Here is a 26997-nt window from a genome sequence, read left to right on the forward strand (position 1 = left end):
GCTACAAGGGTTATGAATGATGAACTATTAAACATACCTTTATTTTTTCTGACGTCTTATTCCAAAGTCCAAAACCATTTGTGATCTAGGTAGATGCTCAAAGAACGAAATGCAGTGCTCCTGCAATGGCAGCAAAGGCAGCCGGCTTGGGAAAGAACTGGGAAGCTTGCTATAGTGTGGGATTCAAGAACGTTCACATTCTGAGTTGATTTTTTTATATGGCAGTATCTTGCAAATCCTCTAGTACTTCAGAACAGCACAGTCGTTTTTGGTGTGGTCTTAAATATTCAACCCATGTTATTTGCTCCTCCCCTACACTGATGGTGTTTTGACAGGTTTACTCTCTCCTTTGGTGTGCAATGCACACATTCCTACCCACAGTCAGGATGAAGTGTTTCAATCAAGCAGTGTAGCAAAACTCTCCTGAGCTCTTGCCTCCACCTCCCAGGTTTTGGCATTACAAACATGTGCTCTCATACCAAAGAACCTGTAGCTTTTGAATAAATGTCAAAATAATGTATTATAAATATAGACACTTGTCTGTGCATGGTGTCTCAAGCCTGCAATCCTAGCATTTGAGATGATGAGGCAGGGAAGTAAAAAACTCAAGACCAGCTTCAGCTACATAGCAAGGTCAAGGTCAGCCCAGTCTACATCTTACGGAAACAAACTAGGTAAGTAGATTTGTTATGTATCATAGTAAGTAGCACAGTAAGTCATAGCAAGGCACTTTGAAGATGGATGTAAAGTGAAATGGCTAATTTTCAAGTTTTAAAAAAAAGGAAGCCAGACTGGATTCCCTAAAATGAGTATTAAATCTGCTCAGGTTCCTTCAGAGAATAGGCTCATTTGTCACTGTATAAAACTTGACAGAGTGCTGTACTCATTCATGAAGTGTAGTGCCAGTGATGGCTTTAAGTCTCTTTCAATTTCCTGATCCCTGTTATCTGATGTAATGTCTAACATCTCTATCTTACCCACTTATATCATATCATTCACTTACTGGCTCATAAACAGTTGCATAGAGACAACCAAGATGTTCCGTGGATTTCAAAGGAACCCACACAGGAACCCAGCAAAATGACAGCACATGTTTGGTTTGTGTGGCAGGGTCTGTGCCTATATTATGGCACTCGCTAGTCTCCTGAGTATGAGCCTGCTGTGTTTGTGTTTCATCCCTGGACGCATAGATCACAGCTTATTGCAGCTGCTGCTGAATAGTCCTGAGGGGCTAGCCAGGGCTATGCTCTCTAGGACTGTATGCCAGGACACTGTAAAGTCCTCTATCATAGGACTAAAGGACTGACCTCAAGTGTCAGATTTGATGTCAATTCTTAAGCAATTAGGTGCCTTCTTAGTGGGAGAAGCCTCATTTACTGGTTCCTGTGCAACAGAGTTGATTAGATTCTGTTTGTGCTGATACCAAGCTTTGTCCCCCACAGTGACATTGTGTAAATGATGAATACTTTATCCTCTCATAGAGAGCTGGGTGCATCTCATCTCTGCTGGGCTGGAGCATTCCTGACGCAAACCACTTTTCCTGACTCACCACCTGAAACCACTTGCCTGTCTTCTAGGCCTGTCAGTTACAGCAGTCAGCACCCATGAGCTCTGCTGTCTGGGAGCAGGCAGGGCAGTGGCTGCCTCGGAGGTGGCTAGCACATCATTGCACATTTCTGCCAATTCCCTTCAGACCTCTGCAGCACGGCACATGGTGATTAGGAGCTTCCGTGAGGAGCATGTGTGCCTGTGTGCATGAAAGCTGATTAGGGCAGCCTGTCACAGGTTAAGGAAGATATGGCGATACAGTCCTCTTCCCTGCCTCCTTCCCAGAGAGTCAGCACTAATGGCATCTTTAAGAGATGTCTAGAATGTGGAGAATTAAGATGGAAGGTAAAACCCTGAAGTGTTTTATTGGTTTTGATGGCCCCTCTTCCATTGTGAACATCTACATTGATTTAAATCCATTCACATAGGTTTCCCTCTGGATGTGGGCCACGCAGCTGCAGTAAGGCTACTTCTCCCAGGACTGGCTTTCATTATTTGTACACTAGGGTTGTATTCGCCTCTCCTTTCCCAGAGCAGTGCTACAAAAAAAAGGTGATAAAGTCTTTCACGTTGGTCCAGATGTCAGGAAGGTGCAAGGTTTGGTTTGCTTAATAAGAGTTATTTTTGTCTCGAATCTGGTGGATCCCTGCCCTTTTAGATTGATTTCTGGCTTTCATGTCATGAGAAATGAATTGCTATACAACTGGTTGGTATCTGTCATGACTACATTGTTTTTCTGTGTGTTTTGTTGTTGCGTCTATTGACTTTGGTTGATGTGCTGACTGCTGAGCTGGGGATCAGGATGTTAGCTTGGAGAATGCTTGTGTCACCGCCTCCTCCCCTTGCCCTGTTCATCACTTGCCTTCCCCCCACTACTAACTAACGAATATTCATGATAAATACCTTTCCTGCTGATTTCTTCAAAGGCTTATCATGAAATAGAAATGATGATAATTCTAGCTGTCTGCTTGTCTGTCTGTCTGTTTCTTTAAAGCTTTCCTGGATGATATCCTCCAGGTCTAAGATGATGACTTCTTAAAGGAGTCATTATAGCTACCTACTACTACTAGCAGAAACTGCTCTCCCTTTGTCTCTGTTTCTCTCTCTCCCCTCCCTCCTTCCCTGTCTGCCTGTCTGCCTGCCAGCCTGTCTGCCTGCCTGTCTGTCTGTTTGTATAGCCCCTTTCCACCTTTCTCCTTGAAGAACAGCTTATATAAGATAGGAGAGTGCACATCTCAATCATTTGTTTTCGGCAGGTAAAATAACTGGTCTTCATTGGGAGTTTCCTTAGAGTATATAATGCTGGGTTCCAGTATTTTCTCTCTTGTCACCCAGCATTTACGAGTGACATGAATCATTCCTACAACTCTTGTCCCTTAATTGCAGAATTCCATCACCATGGGAACCATTGTGTTCAAAGTTGGAACTTGTTTGAATAATTGAGGGTCAAAATGGTGGAGGAGCTAGAACTGCAAGGAGCCTGAGCTCACGACACACACTGGCTGGCAGTAGTTGCTCTTTGCAGGCTTTCAGCAGCAGAGGCCTCGTTTCTTTTAATAAATCTGTGGATGAGACTCATTTGTAAACTAACGGGTGACTTTGTTTCATTTTTATGCCATTGAAATTTGTTCTGTGAATTAACTTAGCTCTTCAAATTAAGCTTCTTTTTTCTGGATTCTTAAGGACATTTTAGAATTATGGGGATATAAATCCTTCATTGAGGGTTATTTCATTTCCAGATTGTTCTTTAAGTTGTTGCATTCTTTTAAGAATCCACTTTTCCAGGACTACAGACATGGCTCAGTGGTTAAGAGCACTGACTACTCCTAAGGAGGTCTGGAGTTCAATTCCCAGCAACCACATAGTGGCTCACAACCCTCTGTAATGGGATCTGTTGCCCTCTTCTGCTATGTCCGAAGACAGTGAAAGTGAACTCATACATAAAATAAGAAATAAAATCTTTTAAAAAGAATCTTCTTTTCCAAAGCTTGTACTTTTGGGGTGCAAAGCTGGAAAAGTCTCTCTGTATGCCCACTCAGGCATACCCATAATTGATCTATTGCCTTGTATTAGACATGTTGGCGGTTCTTGCCTAGTTATCTGGGAATTAATTATCTTTTTGTGTCAGTCCTTTGTCAGTGCGACAGAATTTCTAATATAAATAACTTAAAGAGAAAAGCAGTATATTTTGACTCATTACTTCAGAGGTTCCATCCATGATCAGGTCTAGAGATGATTCAAACTATTTTGCAAGGATACTCCCAAGTTAAATGCAAAGACTATGGCACATTATAATATTCCCGAGGAAGTATTAGCAAAGACAGCACTGCACGTACTTAAATTAGACCCACTTCTTTTTTCCATGTATTTGTAGCCCATGATTGGTTGAATCTGTAATTGTGGTCTGAACTTTCCTTTGTCTTCATTGCATTCTCTTGTGCAGCGAGCATTGCACTTGCAGCTTTGACTCTTGTAGACATTTCTTCCTTAATTCTTTAAATTCTTGAAAATGTCATTTGTGTTTGCTGAATTATTTGGAAATCTGGTACCTACAGAGGCCTAAGAGCATATCAGATTGATAACCTGACACCAGAGTGACAGCCATTAGGGAGCTTGCACATTGCTGAGACTTGAACCTGGGTCCTTGCCCGGAGCATCCTGCAGTATCCTTGCTTCCTTTTCCTGTCTCTCTTTCCATGTAAAGCTCAGGAATAGGCCCTCATCTGTGCCCTTCACACCATGCTCTGCTTTTGCCTAATGATCTTGCCTTCCATTGCTCTGTGGCCCTGCTTCCATTGTGTCAGCTGATGTGCTTCTGGATACTTCCTCAGAGCGAGTTAGCTCTCCACAGCCTGTCTCCTGGCTCCCAGCAGCTCTCTAGTCTGAAATGCATCCTGTTCCCTTCCCACCTCAGGATTTTCTTTCACTTTGTGCAGCCTTCTTATTTGCTTCCTTTCACCTTTCTGTTTATTGCTGTTTGCCATTTTAAGATATGGGTTAAATTTGACTTTAAGAAAATCTTTCTTGGCTTTTCCCCATTTCCTGTAATTTACTATGCACACGTTTCATAGTTTACAGGAATGTAATTGGGAAACTATGTGTAAATAGCTATCTCTCTTACTAAATTTACTTTATTATGTTCATTAAGGCATACCATCTTAGTGTATGATAGAGTTGGGGTACACCATAGGTGCTCAGTCAATTTTTATTAAGACAGTTAACTTCAAAGGCACTGAGTTCAATTCGTAAAGATAAGTGTGTACCCAACATAAGAACATAGAAGAGGGGAAGTTGAAGTCACTCACTTGACCAGCTTAAGCCAATGTGCTTAGCCAAGATGGCACCCCTTTCAGTAAGCCCAGAGACATCTAGATATAGCTAGTGCAGTCCGTAGTTATGTCTGGGTACTTGTGTGTGAGCGAGGCTGACCACCTGCTTGTTCTTACCCTCCTTCCTCCTACTGGTTAAATATTTAAAATATCTAAGCAGGTTTTATGAACTTTCATTTCCTCATTTTGTGACTAGTTTTGTATGACTTTCACTTCATTCTGCCTTTTAAAAGCATTTCATGTATGACCTAGGTTTTCTGCTTGTTTGTTGACTGTTATGGTATTTTTTTGTTGTTGTTTGTTTTGAGATAAAGTCTCACCATGCAGCCCTGGCTGGACTCACACTGGTTATCAGACAGGCTGTTCTTGAGCTCACGTTCATTAGCCTCCAAACCGCTATACTTAAAGGCATATATAACCCTTTTTGTTCATGTTTATTTTTACTGGTAACAGCCACTGTTAGTTGAGCTTTCTTTTCATAGTAGGCATTGAATTCTTAAGGTTGTCTTTGCATGTTTTATTTTTACCTACATCCTGAAAAGTATATATATAAAATGGTCCCATTTTTACAAGTAAAATCCCTGAAAACAATAAAAATTACTTTACTGTCCTTTTTCACTTTAATTGTTATATTCAAGTAAAGACCCATCTAGAAGAATCTGATTCCCAGAGTCAATGAGCCGTTGTACTTTGGGATAGTGTCAACTTCTATGTATAACATGCCTTTTCCATGCTCCAAGAAGTTGATTGTTCGGCTGCCCCGTTCCAGCCTACAGCTTTGAAGAAGTAGCGACAGCACCATGTATCTGCCTTCCGAGTGCTCGCAGCCCCCCAGACATCATCTCATCAGTCTCAGATGTCCCTGTCTGGGCGCCTTCTGTTCTTCATAGAACACAGTCATATTACATACTTTTCACCATCCCACAGGCAAGAAGCGGAAGCAACATGGTCAGGATGGTGGTTAAGTTGTATTTCTCCTTCTCACTCCTTCTTTGGCATAGCAGCAGCAGAGTGAAGAGGGACAGATATAGTCACCACCACCACCACCATTACCCCCGACACACACACACACACACACACACACACACACACACACACACCCCACCACCACCACCACCACTACCACCATCACCCCCGAGACACACACACACACACACACACACACACACACACACACACACACACACCACCACCACCACCACCACCATCACCACCACCACCACCACCAACCACCAAACCCACCTTGGCCCACAGGGGTGAGGGCTGTAGATGCTTGTTCACTGAGCAGGAACAGATGTCTGAAGGCACCAGAGGTTGTATTCTTGAGAGGCGCTATTTTTCATTCAGCCAGAGTAAGTTCCTCAAAGGCAGAGAGTTTTCCTGAGAAAAGGCCTCCGCCTCTCTGGCTGGTTGTTGAGAGTGTTACTCAGGTAGCTGTGCTGACTGTGAAGCAGGCCCAGCCAGCAGGGTGGAATTCTTGTTTATGCCTTTGATGTGTCTTAGTTTGGGTTTTAAAAACATTTCTTTTGTCATTTCCACATTTTCCACTTCATGTTACTTTGATTCATTCATACTATGGGAAAGTCCTTTATATTAATGATCAGAACAGGCTCTAAAGTTTCAAACGCATTGTGATTTAAATTGACAGGTTTATATGATGTGGCTGTCCTTGGCTTCCAGTGCCAGCTGTTACCATCAGTGTGGCTGTAAATATTTGAACAAGTGACTGGAGATACTCTCTCTAAATGAGGAGGGGCTTTGAATGACATAACTTTAGATGTGTCTTTGTCTAGCAGGAGATTCTCTGTTGAGCGTGAGGGGATTAGGCCAGTATACATTGGACACCAAAGCCTATTGTAGATGTGCTTCACCTTGTAGTTTACAGCAGTGAACCTGTTTGTCCCTGAAGCCAATCACCCCCCTGTTTGGTGACAGATGGTTAGCAAAAATGGCCGTGGAGTTGCCTGTTTCTGGAAGCTGGGCAAGGTGGCTTTCTTCCCATTGCTACCTAAATGCTCTTTATATTAAGGAGCTCTTGTTTTCTTCTTTGGTCTGCAGATTGTGCAAAGAACCCCGTTGTCTGGGGAGCATCAGTGTGTGGAGCTGAGTACACAGCTCTTTGGCGTAGTCTCTTATTTGTGTGATTTATATTATAATATCCTCTTCAAAAGCATCTCTAAGTTAAATTAAGAAACTAGAATTTTCAACTACAGTCCTGGAAATTTCTGTGTGCTCACCTGTGGGAAATGATGTATTATCTATGAGAATCCTCAAGATGCTCCCATCTCTCACTGATACTTTTGTGTTACTCTGGTTATTATTAAAGACTTTCTTTATTGGATTCCCAGGGTGCTCACAGTTTTCTGGTGGAAGTTCTTACCTTTGCAGTGTGGTTTGCAGTGGTCTTTTCCCAAGCTGTCCTCTTCCAGTCTGTAATGTTAGGTTTCTGGAATGTTGTCCTAGGAGCTGGAACTTTCCACACTTACTTTCTGCAAACTGAGGTTTTATTTTGGGGGAGATTTGTGCTGAATCAGCTCAGCTGTGCTTGGGGGTAGGGAGAGCACAGGCCCTCCCCCATTTTAAAAATAACCGTTATGTGCCAAAACTCCTGTAAAATGTGCTGAGTTGCAGATCCCCCAACTTCCTATACCTCTGGGTTTACAGAGAATAGGCCCTTTGGAGCTCAAGTTCGATGACAGTGTACAGAACATCTTGTGCTGTTAAAGGGTGTAAGGCAGGACTCGGGCCAGATTAGGGGAAGAAACCTGCCTGTCTTTTCTCTCCACAGTTTCATTTGCTGTAACTGACTCTGCAGGGATATTGATGTGTTTACTATTTTTTGTAAAGAAGAAGTTCATATTGTTAACAGAACACATTCAGAGATAGTGAGCCTCATTTTAGAACACCGACTTTCTGAAGCCTCCTTTGATTGTGCTCGGGTGATTGTGCTCGCCACTGCCGTGACGCTACAGTGTCAATAATCCATACATGTGTCAGGATAGAATGTAAAAGTATCTGTTGGTTTTGAGGATAAAATCTGTTGATTCCTTCTATGTGTCATAGAAGTGATCCTTTAGTGCTATGTCTATATAATACAATTATACATTTGTACATTTGAAAATCTGAATAGCGGTTTTTGCTTTTTACTATAACAAATTATTTAATTTCTAGCTAGGATAGCCTCGTTTACTTTTATTCCTATGGCACATACTTAGGTGTGCCTAAAACAGAGCATTACATCCCAGGCAGGTGGCCAGCTTGGACAAGTGTTGGTGTTCTCCTCTCCCCGCTCTTCTGTGTGTCTGTATCAGTGTAAATGGAGGTTAGAGCTCAAGTAATATTATTCAGTAGATTCTTGACTATTTTAGAAATATAGACTCTTCCTGAACCTGGAACTTACACATTGGGATAGATTGGCTGGCCCACAAATCCCAGAGATCTTTGTCTCCACCTGTCTAGCACTGAGATTTACAGGTGCACACTACTGAACCCAGCTTTTTATCTGAGAATTGAAGCTCTGAAATCAAAACCCTTTTACTGAGCGAGCCTATTCTGATATTCAATGATGTTTGCATAGTGGAGTTGAGTATCCCCATCTATCTGCTGTCTTAGCATGTGATCTGATAACAAATAGCATCTTTTGCAGATATAGTTGAGTACATTTAAGTGAAATCATACTGTGGTAAGTGGGTTTCATCATAGGAAGGAGGTGACTGTATGACAGTGGAGGTGGAGAGCAGAGTTGGTGTGAGACCTGGGGAGGGCAGTGGTTGCTTACAGCCTCTAGAAACTTGAGGACCCAAGGAAGGATACTCCTGTGGGACTTCCTGTGGGGATAATGACTGCTTATGCCTTGACACCAGCTTAAAGCTCCAGACTGAGGGGGAGTGCATTTCTGTTGTTCTCGGCCTGTCCTGTTACAGCAGCTCTGGGAACTAAGACAGACGGAACTATGTTTGCTTCTCGTGTCTGGTCATCTCCCTGTTGGCTGATGTCTGGTTTCTTGATATTTACTTCAATAATGAGATTGTTTCTCACCATAATTCATGGAGTAGAGTCTGGTCCTCTGCTAGCATGGTTTATTCCTATAATTTGTACTAGTGCTTTGTCATCCTTCTAGATAGCAAGCCTAGCCTTCCTCCAAACCAGGGACAGTTGAAGAACAATCCACAGACTTCCCCACATTTGTCAGTAGGCTCAACCTACCTCCCTTTAAAGGATGAGTGCGGGCATCCACCACAGGAGGCTACGTTGTCTTGTGGCCATCTCTGTCACAAGGCTTTCCTCCTTGATCATCAGCAGCATTTGAAATAGGACACCCTGGGGGAAATCATTATTGGTTAGTACTTTGCCAGTATTTTATATACTTATTGTGAGCCTTATATGAACTCTAGCTTTTCCTTTTGTTCCCATTGGATGTCAGAGTTTTGTCTTTGATTGCCTCTTTGTCAGCATGTGTGACTGTCTGTCTGTCTGTCTGTCACCTTGCTTTCTCACCTCTTCTGGCTTGGTAGATGGGCTGGAATGAGTCCAGCTGTGCTGATGAGCATATAATATTCTGAAAATAATAGCTGGTCATGTATACTCTGGTTAGCCAGTTACAAAACAGCATAATGAGATCAATTTACTGTTACTGTACAGCTGATACTCCAAAGCTTACCTCAGACATTGGGGACAGAGCCTTACATGCACCTCCTCGTGAGCTAATACTTTAAAAGAGGACAACACAGGTGCTGCTTTCCTTCTTTGAGGTGAAATAAAAATAAATACGACATCTATTAAAACTTTCCCATAACCTAACTGGGATAAGATGACCTCAACATGTGCAAATTGAATGAGGGCCAATTTGAATAACAGGTTAGATAACAGAAAAGTGGGTCTTGGCAGTATTTGATAAATATTAATGTGAATTGTGCAGATTACAGTTATCTGCCACAGATCACAGAGGTCTTACCTGCCGGGTGACCTTATGTACTCGAGCCCTGGTTGGCCACACATACTGCTGACTGACTTATGACTGTTTTCACACCTTCCTTCTTGGTCTGCCTGAAGCCTCCCTTCTAGCTGCTGGCTAGTGGTTACCTAAGTAGCAATTCCTGCAGCCAGTGGGCACCTATCCTGTCCAAAATGCAGCTCATGGATTCAATATGACGTTTTTAGTACCTGTAAGTGGCCTTCACTTGGTTACTGGTCTTTCTTAATGTTACTACCACCCAATGTTCCCCAAAATCAGCAGTTCCCTGGCCTTTAAGCCAGCTTCTCGGCTCCAGGTTTCATCAGACTGCTTTCGGTAGCCTTCTTCCCCTGGATTTCCCAGTGAGCAGCTCCTAATCCCTCTTTTTAATTATTGCAGCTCTGCCTTAACTCATTTTCCTGCAACAGCTCGTACTGTGCTATCTTTCACCCTCCTGTGCCAGTTGCTTTCTCAGTGCACAATCCTGATGTGCCACCCACTCTGGTGTTACCTGATTGCCTGCCGAATAGAATCTAACTCTCTTAAGTGAACACAAAAGCCCGAAAAGGAGCTGTATATAAATTACCATAATTTTAAATGAGCCTGTTTCCGTTTTCAGTCTCCCTTACTTCTCTGCTCTGTGTAAGACCTCTCAAAAGCTTGACCTTTCACAGTTTCTTGCCTCTCTCACATTCGATTTTCTTTTAAGAACCTCTCCCTATTCTAGTGCTCCCTGTCCTCTTGATAGTCCATGTTCATTTTGTATTGTAGTTTCCAAGTCTTACCTAGACAACCAGCATGGAACCAGCATCTGTCTGATGCTAAGAGTCAGGTTTGGGTTGTCCTGAGTCTTGAGGGAGGAGATGGCTCCTAGCCTGTGGGAGCATCTGCACAAAGAGGGTACATAGAGAATGCGTAGTTTACGGTGGGCAGTGGCTTCTTGCCAGCTGTGTTTCCTTTCCTTGTGCTTATTATGATCCTCGTGCTCTGATTCCGGGGTACCATGGGCATGTGATGACTGACAGCACTGCAAGCCAAGGGCTTAGAGACAGGCAGGGTAAATGTCTTCTGTTTATGCATTAAATTGATTAACTTAGTCCTCCATCCAATTGGCTGCAGGATGTCTGAGGCTTGATGGAGTCAATGCCCTGTCCACCTGACATGCTGCCGCCAGAGACTTGATGCTCAGTGGTGATGTGGCTTATTCTCTTGTCTTTAGAATTGGGGTTGTGCGGTACTTTTTATTTATTCTCTCTAAAAATAGCAAAAGGATTTGCTCAAGCAGTACAGGATAACTTAATTTTTTAGCTTGAGTTCCCCATTATTTTATGGCTCTACATGACAGAAGTTCAATAGCCCCTGAAGATGCCCTGCTGGCCCATGCTGGGGTTCATAATGTTCCAATCGTCTCACGACAGTCCACACAAATTGGAAATAAACAAATGAGTGACATGCTCACTTGGCCTAAGTGTATCATGGGCCTTCTTGTCTGGCTGTTGTTTCTGAGCCAAGCCCTTCTAGGTTGTCTGAGGTTCACTGGGGTCCAGAGAGGGAGTGTCTAGTTAGAAACCTATTTTACCTTCCAGGCCAGATTCCCACCCCTCTAAATCTCTGACTTACCTTTAATAAGAACACAGCAACGGGAGGGGGAGGAATGATAGATAGAAGGGAGACCATCACATTGCAACCTTCATTCAGCAACTGAAAGGGAACCCGGCTTTGATTAGAATGGATGTGGGCCTGTGTGGGTTAGATAGTCCTGTGTGCAGCTAGCGCGCTGGAAGTCTCTGCCTTATATGTTTTGTGTGTATGGTTGTATGTTCATAGTGCCCCTTCTTTGATTTGTGTGGTGCCATGGTTCTGATTGCTTCAGCTCCTCGCATGGAGTAGTGCAGCCAGTAGCTCAGGCGGGAGGCACAAGCTCGCACATCTAATGCAGGCCTGAGTTGCGCTCCGTTCTGTTCTCAGCTACATTAAAATCAAGATAAGGGGCATGCCTGTGACCTTTGGGACAAGAAACTAAGTAATTTTGCACTCAGGAAGAATTAATTTCTTCACTTTTTTCCTTTCTTCTTTGAGTCTGGTTGGCCTTGGTTTTGCTATGTAAATGAGGATAGCATTTTTAATTTCTAAATCGCAAAGGAATCTTGCTCTAAAAATATGATCTTACTAAAGAATCCAAGATTCGGCTATTGTCCAGGTATCCCTAATCATAGTCTAACAGCAATGACAGACAAATGTATAGTTTTCCTACAGAGTTTCTGGGCCATAATGGGGACTCAGATAGATTTCTATTGCTGGACACTGGTCTTCCCCCATATGACTAAAGTCCTGGACCAGAGTTCCTATACACACACACACACACACACACACACACACACACACACACACACACACACACTACCTCTTTCATCTTGAGGGATTAGTTTGCACCAATATTCTTAAGTTGAAGTTCTGAAAGTTTAATCTTTCTGACATCAGAGATTTGTTTTACTTAGAAGATCAGTGAACATAAGGACCTAATATGAAAGGTCATGTCTCACTTCTGAGCCTTGTGACCCACAGTTGAGTCCTTGTGCTGACCAAGAACCGGGATTGCTACATATCTCATTTATTGCTGATGCTGACTTTTAAACTTGACTTCTTTTATGAAATGATTTTGCCTATCCACCCCAGCTGGGCAGTAAACTTGGCTTTCCCATGCTAGGCAAGGTTTGCATCATTGAGCTCCACACCCCCAGTTCAGCTGTAACCAGCTGTAATTTCCCAATCTCCCCACTCCTGAAAGCTGACAGTGAACTCCATCTTCCCCACCTCTGCTTATGACTTATGATCAAAGACCATCTTGGAAGTTTTTAGATGGTTATAATTAGAAATTCTGCCTCTCTTCTTTCTCTCTAGATCTATGTGTCTAAATCCTTTTCTCATATATGAGGTCTGTTATTTGTTTCCCCCCATTTTTCTCCTCACTAAATTGTGAACTATGCCTCCAGGAATCCGAATCCATCCAGATGATTCACTCTGTACCTTTGGCCAGGTGCTTTTCTGCATTTCTCTCCAGTTTCCCCGCGGTGGAGTTTGCTTGCCGGCAGGAGTATGAAGAAGAGCAGCGCGCAGTGTGAACTCCACAGCATGTAAGGATTTTGAAGATGAAAGACAGGATGAGTCATGTTGCTGCTTTTCAGTTTTCCTGATTTTTTGTGGTAGTTAGCCATAGATTTCCAAGGAGAAAATGGCAGCAAAATCGCTGAGTCTAGATGGATTTATAATGCCTCTCATCATTTAATCTAGATGGATTTATAATGCCTCTCTTCATTTAGAGACTGAAAGAGATATTGATAGCAGCAATTATCCCCTGCTTCATAAACATAAGCTCCTTCCTTCCTTCCTTTCTGTCTTTCTAACATTATTTTCTCTCTCTGCTCTTTTCTTTTCCTTCCTTTACCCTTTGGTTTTCACTCTTCATCTCTTTTCTCAGCAATTCTTACTCCATTGATGTCAGAATGCAAGCTGTTCTCACTTCCGGTGGGTATTCTGTGCCTACCTCAATGCTGGCTTAGCTGCTGGAGTGGATCCCTGGTGCCTTCCTGGCCTTAAGGAGAAAACAGTGATTTTTTTTTTTAAGTGTCCTTTTCCCCTTGTTTCTGTTCTTCTTCCCAACTGCTTGAAACTTGTTTCACTACCAGAGCTGACGGAGCTGTGGTCTCTCAAGTTCCACCTCGTTTGCCTATGGCTCCAGTTGCTGTTTAGGCTCAGGTCTCTTGGATGAGCACACAGTTTTCAAGGCTAGATCGAGAATATTGTGGTATCTTTGACTCTGTTGTAACTGCTGTTTACTACTCTTGATGGAAGAGAGGACATTGGATCAAGGGGGACGGTGTGTCAGCCATCCTCTCAGTTTGCCCTGTCCACCATGAAGGCTATGGTCGCCCTGGGGAATAGGGTGCCAGAGACCTTACGTGTACTCTGGTAAGTATCACTTTGTCACTGCCTCAAGCACAGATAGCAGGCTGGTGCTTGCTCCTAACTGGTTAGGTGACCCATGATCTCTTTCAGAGTCCATGTGAAGTGTGTTTCCATTGTGTGGCCCACAATGCTGCAGGTCCCGCCTCGCTGCGATGGTCCCTTTCTTGGCTGGCTGTCATTATCTTGCACAGAACCAGGGCTCTTCTTAGCTGAGAGAGGGTCACTTTTCACTGCTTCCCTGTTTCCTTCTTTCTGTTGCAAAGATCATTTTTTTGTTATTATTTTTTACATTGATAGAAATTTTTGGTAGCTAACCAAACATACTTTTCTATAGGACTTTTTATTTTAAAGTTGTTTTATATAACATAACTTAAATTCTTTACATTTTAAAAATAGACAGAGGCAGGGAGAAAAATAGATGGATAGAAAGCACATACATGGACCAAGCCATGGTTCTTTTTGTTTTAAAGATTTTCAGACTCAGGTCAAAACGAGTCAGTGAATTTTGTTGGTTTATTTAATTGAAACAGACATCCTGATGTCACTGGCAAGAAGGCCAATACGGAGATGGGGTTAACCCCATCCTCACCTCTACTTCCTCACACCGATGGTAAATAAAACAGACTAGACATTTAAATTACTTATCATGTCCTTTCAAGTTTTTAACTAGAAAAACCGTAATATTGTACTTCTTATGCTGTCCTACATTATTTCGAGTAGATGTGCACTTCCTTCAAAATTCACATAAAGAGTATGAGGGGAGGCTTCACTTGCTTTGGGCTTAGGCCTTCCTTTGTCCAGAGCATCCCTCAGAGTCAGCCACATTGTCATGTGCCACATTGGTCTTCTTCCTGGACATTCTGTAGGCCTCCATATAAGCATGGTTGTGGGAGGGGAGCTGTGTTCTCGCATTTTGCACACGTGCTGGTACCACAGTGTGGTTGGATATGGGGACTGTGCACCAGGAGTAATGTCGTAGCTTTGTTTTTCCTTTCTGTGCGAGTGCAAACACCACAACCTTTGCCTGTTTGGTCTTCACAGTTAGGGAAACGTGCTGCTGTTCTATAAAGATTCCATCCTAATTTTCTCCATGGGCTAATTTTTCTACTTGAAAATGCAGTTATCAATTGCATTCAGCACTGGTACTGTTTTCCACTGTATCCATGCTTATGATCCTGTTTCCTGTTTTCTCACTTACTGCCTACTTCATCAGTCACAAAACAATACTGGCTTGTCTAAGCTTATTATTGTTGTTCAAACGAGAATCAAGGATGCAGGAAAAGCTGTGCTTTCCAGGGGTAGCATCCGCTTACACTTGAGTGTCAATCAGTCCAGTATTTTTTATGCATGTGGCTATTAGCATAATTTTCATTTTGGCTAGTAATTACACGGTGCTTACTGCTTTGTAACCTTCAACGTGATGATTTCCCTGTGTCGTTAAGTAGTCTTCTACATGAGGTACTTTTATCATTTAATACAAAGTGAATGTTTAATCAACATCCTGCGGCTGGCCATTTGTAGTGGTTTAGTGGGAGGCTTTGAACCACATAGACTTGAGTTTGAATCCCTGAGGTGGCATTACCTAACCTTGGCTGTCATGAGCATTAAATGACATAATGTACGATGAGTACTTAGTCCAATGCTCGGCACATCTTGGCTGCTCGATCGATATCAGCAAACTTCTGAGTCAGGACTTAGGAAAATTAAGAACAGAAAGCAGTATATAATATGACAAATAAAATGAGCTTGTTCTAGTTTATGTCCTGAGCATGTGAGCATGCGCAGGTGCATGCGCATTGAGCAGTGGGGACAGAGATGCAGTTAGTACTTTGGAGGGGTAAACTATAATCCAAGTCTGTTTGTCCTTCAGAAAGGCCTTTGCTGCCTAGGAGCCTGGGTCTCCTGAATCCTAGAGTAAGAGAAGTGGGCCTGGGAAAGGCGGAGTGGGGGAGAATGTAAACATTCCACTCCCTGCCTTCCTTGGTATGCTGGCCTGTTTCACAGCCTGAGAGAGTTCCAGAGTTCTCATGGGAACTGGCAGGACATCTGAGGACTGCAGCCTCAGGGAAGCTGAAGAAGGGGGAAACACCCCTCTTAGTTTTTCTCTGAAAGGTTTACGTTCAACATTAAGGATTCCATATCTATTGAACATAACCATCTAGTCATCAGTGAGGAGTAAATGCTACATGCCTTCCTGTTAGCTTTCTCCATGGACCCAACATTTCTAAAGTGCTCCCCACATACCCTCACTTCCTCTCTCTCCTACTTCAATGCATTTGCTTTTAAAAGCAACACTGTTAATTGAGCTGTCATTGATGAATTTAGGTATTGAGTAAATTTGAAATAATATTATGAAGTCAATTACTTCTGATCATACAGGCAACATATTTTGCTTAAAGTCTCTTGATGCTTTGAATTAGAAAGCTGTTGTGATTGATATTAATGGATGATGACTATAGTATAGGCAGTGGGTAAGCAGTGAAGAATTTATTTTGGTACTAAATATGGAGAATGTTGAAAATTAAAATGAAATGGAATTGCTGCTTTATTGAAAAATGTATGCAGTCTGTGTAAGGCAGACTGGTTAGGAAAACACAGTGCTGTATTCTTACTGTGTTCCCCCTTGCCCATGGTTTTACCTTTAAATAGAATCACTTTTAAAATTAAGTATATATTTGCCAGAATACTTAATTGAAATAAAATGTCCAGTTCTAATGTGCTTTCAACAGCAATGTCTTTTTTTTTTTTTTTTATCTCAGAAAATTTATCTGCCAGATTGTTTTTCCTCCCCGGTTCTTTATGGACAGCCAGTCAGGGTCTTGTTTTCAAGAAAGCATTGAAGTCTTACTTTGTTTTATAAGCACTCAAGCTAAATTCCGTGAAATAGAGGAAATCTCGCTCTCCTTGTTTATTGTTAAACGAACTCAGGTTTAGCATTGGCTCTGGGCTTTCCTTGTGGTTAGCTGAATCTATAAGCTTTTTCTCTGAAGACCAAACCAATCTAGGTTCAAGATTCACTTTAATATTATATCCAAAATTAAATTCTGATTTTATAGTTCCACTGCTCTAAACCTTTTTTAAACATTTATTTATTTTATTCATATGAGTACATTGTAGTGCCTTCAGACACCAGAATAGGGCATCAGATCCCATTGTGAGCCACCATGTGATTGCTGGGAATTGAACTCAGGACATCTAGAAGAGCAATGCTCTTAACTACTGAGCCATCACTCCAGCCCTGCTCTAAACTTTTTATGTTTCCTTGCAACTTTCATACATACAGGTTTCCTCACAGATATTCATTCTTTCCCCCAGCCTTGAACATATGTAGGTGTAACTAATTAACATGTGTGAAGGACAGAGGTCAACCAAATGTCATTCTTAATGACTGTCCACTTTTTTTTTTTTATTTTTTTTATTGTGACAGGGTCTTTTACCAAGACCTGGAACTCACAAATAGTCTAAGTTGGTGACTAGCCAGCAAGCTCCACGCATCCCTTCCACACTTTCTAAAACTTGTTTTATTTTTATTTCAATTTTTATTTGTTATTTTGGTGTTTTAGGCAGAGTTTCTCTGTATAACCCTGGCTGTACTGGAACTCATCCTGTTGATTAAGCTGATCTCAAAATTATGGCGATCCATCTGCCACTGTCTTACAGGGATTAATGCTGGGATTAAAGGCTCATACTACTCCCTCCCCATCTATAGCTTGTTTCAAAAGATAATTGATAGGCAATAGGGCTGTCATTTTTGGTAGTTCTCACTATTTTATTTCTTTAGTTCTTGACTCTAGGAAGCTTTATAAATATCTTGATCTTTCACTGTAAATAACATTGACATAGGTTTCAGGCAGTATATTTGCCAAATGGGGGTCAAATATTTTTGAAATGTTATATATATAGCTACAGAAGTTTTGTAGGTACTAACTAAGAAAATGGGAAGTTAAAGGCAGTAAAATAAAATTGACCTGTTGAGTACAGCATTTTGAAGAGTTGGGATCAAGACATGTAGTCTCTTACATTTATTTAATAGGTGTTTAAATTTGGAGATGTCTAGAATCTTTCCAAAAATCTTTATTTCCCTCTGTATGAGTGTGAACTTGCTTTAGGTACTAACAATGATCACTTTCCTTCCCATTTAAATAGACTATGTCTGTTCCTTAGAAATGCAGTTAACAAATTAAGAGTTGGAATAAACACTAATAGAATTTTATATAACTGAATATTAAGTATCTAATGCTTTTTACCATATAGGTATTTCTTTTGGTTCATTTACATTATAGACTGTCATTTAAAATTTTTATCTCTTGTATTGCTGATGACCCCCTTTCCATCATTTCCAAGTGAATTATGTAACTCCAAATTTCCAGTAGCTATTACTGTTTTCAATGCTGTTATTAATGTGGTTTCCTACTATTTTCCAGTCCAATTATCCTTAAGTAGCTAAAGAAATTTCACCTAGTGCTTAAAAAGAAGTGTGATGATAAAACAAAAAGAAGCGTAGAGTCCCTACTGCAGATGCTAAGTCGTATCATATTGTGAGACAGATACCAGCTGACACTTTTAGCCGTCATTTGTTCCAGGTTACATTGTCCCTAGCAAGCCTACAAGTTCTTTTTGACCATAAGGTATTTTTCTAGACCTTTTAGCTTTAAAGTTGTCATTGAATATTAAACTTTATAGTCACCAAAATTAAGCTGATGTCACTAAATAATTCTCATTCCATTAGATTTGGTGCAATATTTCAATTTATGACCTTTTATCTTCTGTAATCACTCATTATGCAGGTTCTATTTATAGTATTTTTACTCAGTCTAACTATGCCTATACATTGTGGTTTGTCTTTTATGGAGAAAATTAAGAGACAGTAGTACATAATAGTTATCTTTTATCTATTTTAGGAGATAATTAATTTACTGTTCTGTTTCCTTTCCTTAGTATACATATTGAATTAGCATATTGCTCTTTTTTTTCCCATCAGCAAGTTTTACTGCTGTTTCCTGAACTTTCTAGGTATACTAAAATGGGAGCTTTAGTTGTCTAGGTTTTAGACATGTCTCTCTGGGTTTTACCTGAAGGTCTTAAGTTATTAATGGTTGTAGTAAAGTTGTGTGTGGTTGGAAGCCATAACTTGCCGATTTCCTGGAACACTAGTACTTGTGTCTACTTCTGTCCAGATGCTCTCTCTTCTTGAATGGGCATTTTCTCGTTACTTTCTGTACCCTCTGGGACCTTTGGCTTTGTTCTTCTTTTCCATAGACTTGGCCTCTATTCCATGGCAATTCTGTAGTGGGGGAATAGTATTAAATATCACCATTAGGTGCCTGGACAGATGGCTCAGGTGGACAAGAGCACTTGTTGTTCTTGTAGACGATTTAGGTTCAGTTCCAGCACCCATGTGGTGGCTTACAACCTCCTGCAACTAAAATTCCACGGGGAAAACACTCTTACACAAAAAATAAAATAATACCATCATTAGCACTCTATTTGGTGTTTTGATACCAGTAATAGAATTACTAGAATACCAGTTTATAGTTCAAACCTTTCTTGTTTGTAGGATATTAGTTTAACTCTTAGGGTTCATTTAGCAAAGGGTTTCTGAAAGAGACTTTCTCTAATATCACAGGAATGGGCTGGCAAGATGACTCAGCAGGTAAAGGTACTTGCTGCTAAGCCTGATGGCCTGAGCTCAGTCCCTATGGGCCCACATGGCAGAAAAAGAACCTCCTTCCAGAAGCCATCTCCTTGCCTGCATATGCACACCTGCATTCCATGACACACACACTAAACTAACAGCTTGGAAAACTGCTTATTATATGTGTGTAGTGGTTTTGCCTGTGTATATTTGTGTTCCATGTATGTGCCAAGTGTGCATGGATGCCAGAAGAGGGCAGGGATGACCATGTGGGAATAAACCGTTGGTCCTCTGCTAGAATATCCAACACTCTTAACAATAAGCCATTTCTCCAGCTGAAGGAACTTTTAAAAGAATAATAATTTTAAAGAACTTTCCATGATAACTTACTAAACAGAGTTGTGGATTGTCTGTGCTTATCCTTTGACTGCCATGATACATAGATATCATGGTATATATAAATATTATAAATAATCTTAGTTTTCCCACTGTGAACTCCTAGTACTAAATGCAGAAGAGGGATGGGGTTAATTTGGAATGACCTCAGGCAGCAGATTGTGGTGAGATCCCTTGCTTTGTATACATGTGCTGTTTCTCAAAGACCAAGACAGAGAATGAGACTCAAAACCTGAATAAGCTGGTTCAGTGCAAGTGTGTTCAAAGTAATATAGAATCCTATTACTGTTGTCTCTGGCAGACTTTCCACTTTTATACCTACATCAACTTACACACTATCATTGCCCATCTAGTTTATGATAAACAACTGTTATGGAGGAGGTTTCCTTTCCTCTGAAGTGATTGATTTCTCATTATTTAGAAAATGACTCTCTGCCCCCCAGTTTCATGGATTTGGTCAAGGCTATCTAGGTTAACAAATTAGGAGATTAAATTATGTACATGCCTTCATTCTGATGTCTTAGCTCTTGTGCATTATAGGTAGTTCTATACCTGCAGTCCATTGTTCTCTACTGACTTCCAGTGCACCTTTCTCATAGTGTTCAAAACAATGGCAACCTAGGATCTTACTAGTAAAGTTGTTCTTAATATACTTTTTGTTACGGCGCAATCTCAGAAGTACTTCCAGTTCCTCCCGTCTGCCTAAAGAAGCACTGGAGTCTCATTAACATATCACAGTATAATTGAACCTCGATTAAAAAATGAGGCAGAACTACACATTAATGGTTCCTTGTGAGATGGTCAGAATAGTAAAATGCAGAGGGACAGTAACTAGATTGGGGATGACCAAGCTGCAGTTGGAAAGGGGTGTATTAATGGATACAGTGCTGCTTCCTGATTTGATAAATGCATATTGGAATTAGGTAATGGCCGTGGTTATAAAGTATTATAAGTATACTTATTTAAGCTGGTGAATTTTATGCTGTCAATAAATTAAAAGGTAAATCTGCTTGTTAGGTGGAGTAATTGCTGAAGAAACATTTGGTGTTTCTTGGTGCATATGTTGGCTGGCATTTTATTCAGTGTGTTAAATAATGCTTATAGAATGTATATACAAGCAGTTAAGTGTGGGCAGGATCTGCTCTTTTAGAAGCAGTGATGTCCAAACTCATGGGATGTGTTCCTTTCATTGGCGTTACCAGTGGTAGACATAAGGGCTTTGGGTGGCGTGCATGACCAATCCAGTAACCTCTTACTTGCCACTATCTGTTACCTAAACTCTACTGAAAACCTCTTTTCAGGACATACACACTAGTTTTTGGCACAGAGCAGGAATGAACCGTGTGTTTTCAGATTCTCTATTGTATATAATGAAGTTAGGCTTCTAATTAAAGAGCACATTGCAGGCCAGCTTGCTGGTATATAACCACACACATTTCCCCCATTGTGATCTCTTACCATACTGTGTCCCCCTCCTGAGCAGACTCTCGCTGCCTCACCCTATGCTTGCATCTTTATACCTCCAGAGTAAACAAAGAGGCCCTTTGGCACGGCTCCTGGTCTCCTCTGTGTTACTACAATTTAAGGATGATGGAAGATGTCCAGTTTACGGTGGGAAAAGTGAGCTTCTCTTCTTTTTCCTAATGTGGCCTAGAAGGCCTAGAGCCTTCCAACCCTAGAAGTCTCCGTACTAGAACTAAAGGAAGAGCAGCTAGGTACTCTGCCCCAGACTGCTGTGTCCTTGTGAATGGGCAGTGGACCGAGCAGCATCTTCTATCCCTCTGATGCTCTTCTCTAACTGAAGGGCAGCAGTGAAGTACACCACCACCTACCAATAGTATCAAACTGTCAAGGACCAGCATGCCAAATGCGGTTCCTCGTTACGTGACAAGTAGGGAAAACATATGGCAGGCAGGTGGTGGTGGCAGGATCATTATCAGCTCACAGTGAGATTGGCAGTTCATTTGCAGGCAGTGATGCCCACCTGCCATAGCAACAGCACACCACTGGGCACCCGGAAGCCCTCCTGACCACATCCTCCTAACTGCTTAGCCTGTCCTGCATAATTTTTTGGTAACTGGCAGATACTTCTGAGCAGTGCCCATGGCCACAAGTGGGAATTGGGAAGAAATAGATCCTGGTTGTGAGCAGGTGGCTGTTGGTTTTACTTTTGAAGGTAGATTTCATCATACGTGTATTTCAGGCTCTCATACTGTTAATTTTTGCAAACATTACTCTTATTTTCTCTTTAAAGTTTTTTTTCTTTCCTTCCAACAGAAAAAAAGTACACTAATTGCAACTTCAGAAATAAGCTCTTCTGGCCAAGTATGTCCTCCCGATTCTATGCATCTCTTTCTTCTGTTCCCCCACCTGGAATCTTATTTTGTATCATTGAGCAGTAACATTGTTATCTAAACACTTTCCATCTCAGATTGTATAGATCTCCCTTGCTTTCAGCCGCTCCATGGTTTCATTGAAGTGCTAGTAATACACTGCTAGGAAGCCAGCCAGCAGCTCTGCCAACGTGGATTCTTGGGCACAGCATGTAGTTCACACGTTTATGTTACATCGAAGTACAAAAGGGGCATGGCTTTTTCACCAGCTTCTTTGGTCTGTTAGAATGAGTTTTCAGAAGTGCAGTTCCTCAGCCAAAAGACATCTTATGTTGAATGTTATCAGACTTGTTAGCAGGGCCTCCAAAGACGTAATAAGTTTGCTGATAGCAGTGGAAAATACCTCTTAGAGAAGCACATGAAGGCAAAGTTTATTAAACAAGGGCCCAGGTAGAAGTTATTAGATCCAGTGGCTGAAGAAGTAGATAGAAGTGTGGAAATTATAATGGGATGCAAGAAAATTCTTAAATAAAGATCTATAGGTGACAGATCTCTTAGGGTAGGGAGAGGCTATTCTTCAGAGGAAATGTATCGGTTCACAACATCAAAAAACACCAATTTAGTCAAAGACGCTTACCCCTTTCTCAAGGTGCCTTGTGGGAATAACCATCCCTTTAAGTAGATTCCTCAGAACCCCCATGTACAGTGTGTTCGGGAAAAGATTGGCCTTTTTCAGAAAGTGAGAGAATAGATGAGGCCAGGTTTATATCCTGGGAATGGTAGTAATTTTTATCCTATATAAATAGGACCTTTGATCTCTATTTAAGTCATTACACGTTATTTCTAATTATCAGTTGTCTTTGAGAACCACATTTTCCCCTGAAAACATTGATGCAACCAAGATAATTCATTTGTTTGTCAAACTGAAGCCTGGGTTTGCCTGGTCTCTGCCAGCTCAACTGCCACTAAACCATTGCTAAGGTACACGAGGACAGTTGAGTCTGGTGGGGTTAAAAATGTCCTCTTTGGAAATATTTGTAGTGTAGCTTTGCAGTGTCTTGTTCTCTAGCCATCATCCATTTCAAGAACTTGTTCATGTTGGGAAACTGAAACCATACCCATTAAACATCCTTTCTTCCAGCCCCTGCCAAACTCCATTCTCCTCCTGTCTTCTTGAACTTAAGTACTCTTGTCACTTCACTTAAGTGGTGACATTCAGAGTCTCTTTTTGTATATCTTCTCTGTGACTACTTTGTTTTTACTTACCATAAAGCCTTCATCCTACCTCCATGTTGTAACATGTCAAGAGTTTTCTTCCTTTGAGCCTGAGCACCATGAGCCACATTTAGTTCATCAGTTCATCCACAGATGCACATTTCTCTGTGCATCATTTTGGCTGCTGTGACTTAATTTTTCTGCAAACGTGGACATTCAGATTTTTTTTGTTAAGACCCTATTTTCCACTTTTAAAAATGTTTACCTAGAAATAAATTGATGGATTGGATGGGGAGACTAGATTTTTGAGGAACCTAAGTAGTATTTTTTGCTTGGTGTATCTGATAACTTAGAGATAAGAACTGGGGGGAGAGGCCCGGAAGATTCATTAGTCTATATAAAGAAATACCTAGAGTTGATTTTTTTTGTTCAGTGGTGGAGTAGTACTTACCTATATCATTCTTATTGGCCTGAGTTTGGTCCCCAGAAAGGTCAATTATTTTAAAATGCTTACTTAGCTACAGAAGTAAGAATAAGATACAGAGTGATCTATTAATACCAAGCAATCTATTATCAGACTGTATTTTGTTCCAAACAATTCCTAAAGAATGATTACATCTTTCTGTGCAATTCTCTAAGGTCATGATACAGCTCTACGAGGCCAATTCACCATTTGAACATTGGCCTTTAGTTAACTTCCTTGACTGCATTAACGCTAGGCATAATGGCTTCTTTGTACCAGCTCCTGAGCATGCTGGAGAAAAGGGAATGAGTGTCCTCTACTGTGGTGACACAGGGTACCTTTTCCATACCAGCTCACCATTCCTTGCTCCCACAGCAATGGAATGCTAGTGACATTGTTGGCTGAGTGAATACTTTTATTATTCATTTATTGCCTAGGCTTTTCAAGTTTTCTTCATAGTGAGGGGAGGACACATTGCAAATCTTCATAGGCTGGCTTTATTAACAGATGTAACAATGTTTTACTCTTGCACATTCCCTAGTCGTCGTCATCATTGTCATCCTCCTCCTTCTCCTCCAGTAATCTATAAGCTATTAAGCACGTCTGCGTTCTTCATCTTCCCTCTAATCATCTTCTCTTAGTTTTAGTACTGATGTCTGTTTTAAAAACTGGGTGACATTGTATGCATTTTCCACAAAGGCAAAGGCATAAGTATCTCTATGTTCTTGTGCTGCTTATGTGACTGGAATTCCTCCAGGGAAACTTCTAGACATTGTGATTTAATTTTCCCTGACTGCTGGTGACCTTGGGAATTTTGGACACAGATAACTTTGATTGGCACTATATAGAAGAGAAAAAAGACCCACCCCTGAGTTCTGTCCCTGGGGAAAGCAATGAGAAGCTATAGTTGTGATAAGGAATGAGCTAGAACATGCTAAGGGGTTCAGGGGATAGTTTGGGGCCTTCCAGTCTTTAGAGACGAGCAGTTTGGTGTTAACAGTTATGGGTTGGAGTCATGACAGTGACATAATAATGAAGTAATGGAATGTTAGGGCAAACACCAGTTACACTCCTTAATTATATTTGTGGGATTATCAAGACGAAAGAAGGCTCATTTCCCCAGTGTAGGGGAATGCCAGGGTGTTGAGTTGGGAGTAGGTGGGTGGGAGAGGGAACATCTTCATAGAAACAGGGGAAGGGAGGATGGGAGAGGGGAAAGTGGGATAACATATTAAATATAAATATATAAAATATCCAATAAAAGAAGAAAAAAATGACTTAAATCAACAGAAGTTTGGGGCTGGAGAGATGGCTCAGCAGTTAAGAGCACTGGCTGCTCGTCCAGAGGACATGGGTTCATTCCCCAGCTCACAACTGTCTGTAACCCCTGATCTAGGGGAATCTGACACCCTCATATAAGCATGCATGAATACAGACAAAACACCAGGGCACATTAAAGAAAAAAAAAAAAAAAACCTCTTTAAAAGAAGAGTCAAATTTAATGAGTATGTTGGCATCTTTAAGGATATTTTGAGCAAATGGTGATCTATTTTTCTAAAATCCTCAAGTTTAATTAAAATAATTTTCATTTTCAAAGCCATGTTTCCTCCTGTTTGTTTCCATGGCTAATGATACAGTTTATCTTCAGGTCGTTCTGATTTCATATCTGTTGTCAGGTAGCCATCACTGCTTCAGAAATCTTTGCCGGTTTCAAATGACCCCTTACATAAAATGTGTCACTATGTATTTTTGAATGAGTTTCTGTATGCTTCTAATTAAATATTTATCAAGCTGAACATTTATCAGCCAGCAATGATGCCCACTTAAAGAATACTTAATGTCAGCTAGGGACTCTCAGCATCTCCTGTGGCCCTGTGTGTGCTGTATTTTACTTTCCCCCTCAAAATAGAGAAAAGCATCTGCCCATGTAAGTTAGGATATGTATGTGCTTGGGGTGGGATGGGGAATGTTGGAGACTCGTTTGTTAGAAAAGCATCAAGAAAGCAAGCTATTTGCCTCTGGGCTTTTAAAGGTTTGTAAGCAGTATAGGTTACTAGCCCATTGATGAAAAGGAAACAGGCTTAAAAATAGATCTGTGCGCAGGAGGTGGGAGGGGATTGTAGATGGAGAGCAGCATAGATACGGGAGAGTAGACCACCAGCCTTAGCACCTGGTTGCAGTGATGTGGAAGGGAGCGTTCCAGAATACAGGTAGGTATGGCATTGGTGGCCTAGGAGCACTGCCTTATGTCTTCCAACCTGTTGAAGTGTAGATGAAGCAATAGAATGTGTAACTTTTTATGAATGCTTATTATAAAGGCTATTTTGATTTAAGAGACATAAATATACAAAGATGGCTGAATAAAATAAGTTTCAGCTTTAATAATTAAAACTTTAAAAAAGACAAATAGCTCATATGTAAAGATAACTCATTTTCTGTTTAATAATATCTGCAGATCAACAGACATCTTTACCACTAACTTACACAGCTATTTTTAACATGATTTAACAAGACTGGTTACCACCTGTCTTAGAATAAATTTTGGACCTTAAGGTAAAGAAGACTACAATTGTGTTGGCAAATCGTGAGTTAATTTTTAAAAATCCAGCTGTGGTATTAGAAAACATCATTGAAAGTTACTTTCATGAAACTACTGAACCAGAACTAGGGTGTGGTTTAGGGCAAAGCACTTGCTTAACAAAAGCTAAAGTCCTAGGTTCAATTCCCATTTCCACCAAAATCACAACCAGAAACAGGAAAACAAACAAGAACAACAAAACAGTTGAACAGGGTCTATTTTATACTTAGAAAGCTGGAAGACGGCCCTCTGATTCTTACACACATGTATTCAGATACCAGAATTGGATTTTAGAATTACCAAAGTATGTGATATATTGCTCTAGTCTAATCAGACTTTTTAAAATAGAGAATAAATAGTTTTGGTTTTTATACCATATTTTTTCATACTTGCTTGCAGAGTTTTCACAAGGACTCATAAAATCAGAAGATATTAAAAATTCCCAGGGGTAAATAAAGGGAGAAAATTAGAACCAAGAAGTAGGATCATATAACAGGGATCAAAGTGAAGTCTTGACTGGGACCTGGAGAGAGAGGGGGTTCAGAGTTTAAGAACTCTTGCAAACTCGTCTTGTCTCACA

General features: G+C 41.0%; 1 protein-coding gene across 2 annotated transcripts in view; it reads left to right on the top strand.

Moving 5' to 3' along the window:
* The window catches only part of Snd1 (staphylococcal nuclease and tudor domain containing 1), a 399238-nt gene that overhangs the window by 142511 nt on the left and 229730 nt on the right, over positions 1–26997 (top strand). The gene's annotated exons all lie outside the window — the stretch shown is intronic.

This window comes from Rattus norvegicus, chromosome 4 (assembly GCF_036323735.1).
Source record: "Rattus norvegicus strain BN/NHsdMcwi chromosome 4, GRCr8, whole genome shotgun sequence".
NCBI lineage: Eukaryota > Metazoa > Chordata > Mammalia > Rodentia > Muridae > Rattus > Rattus norvegicus.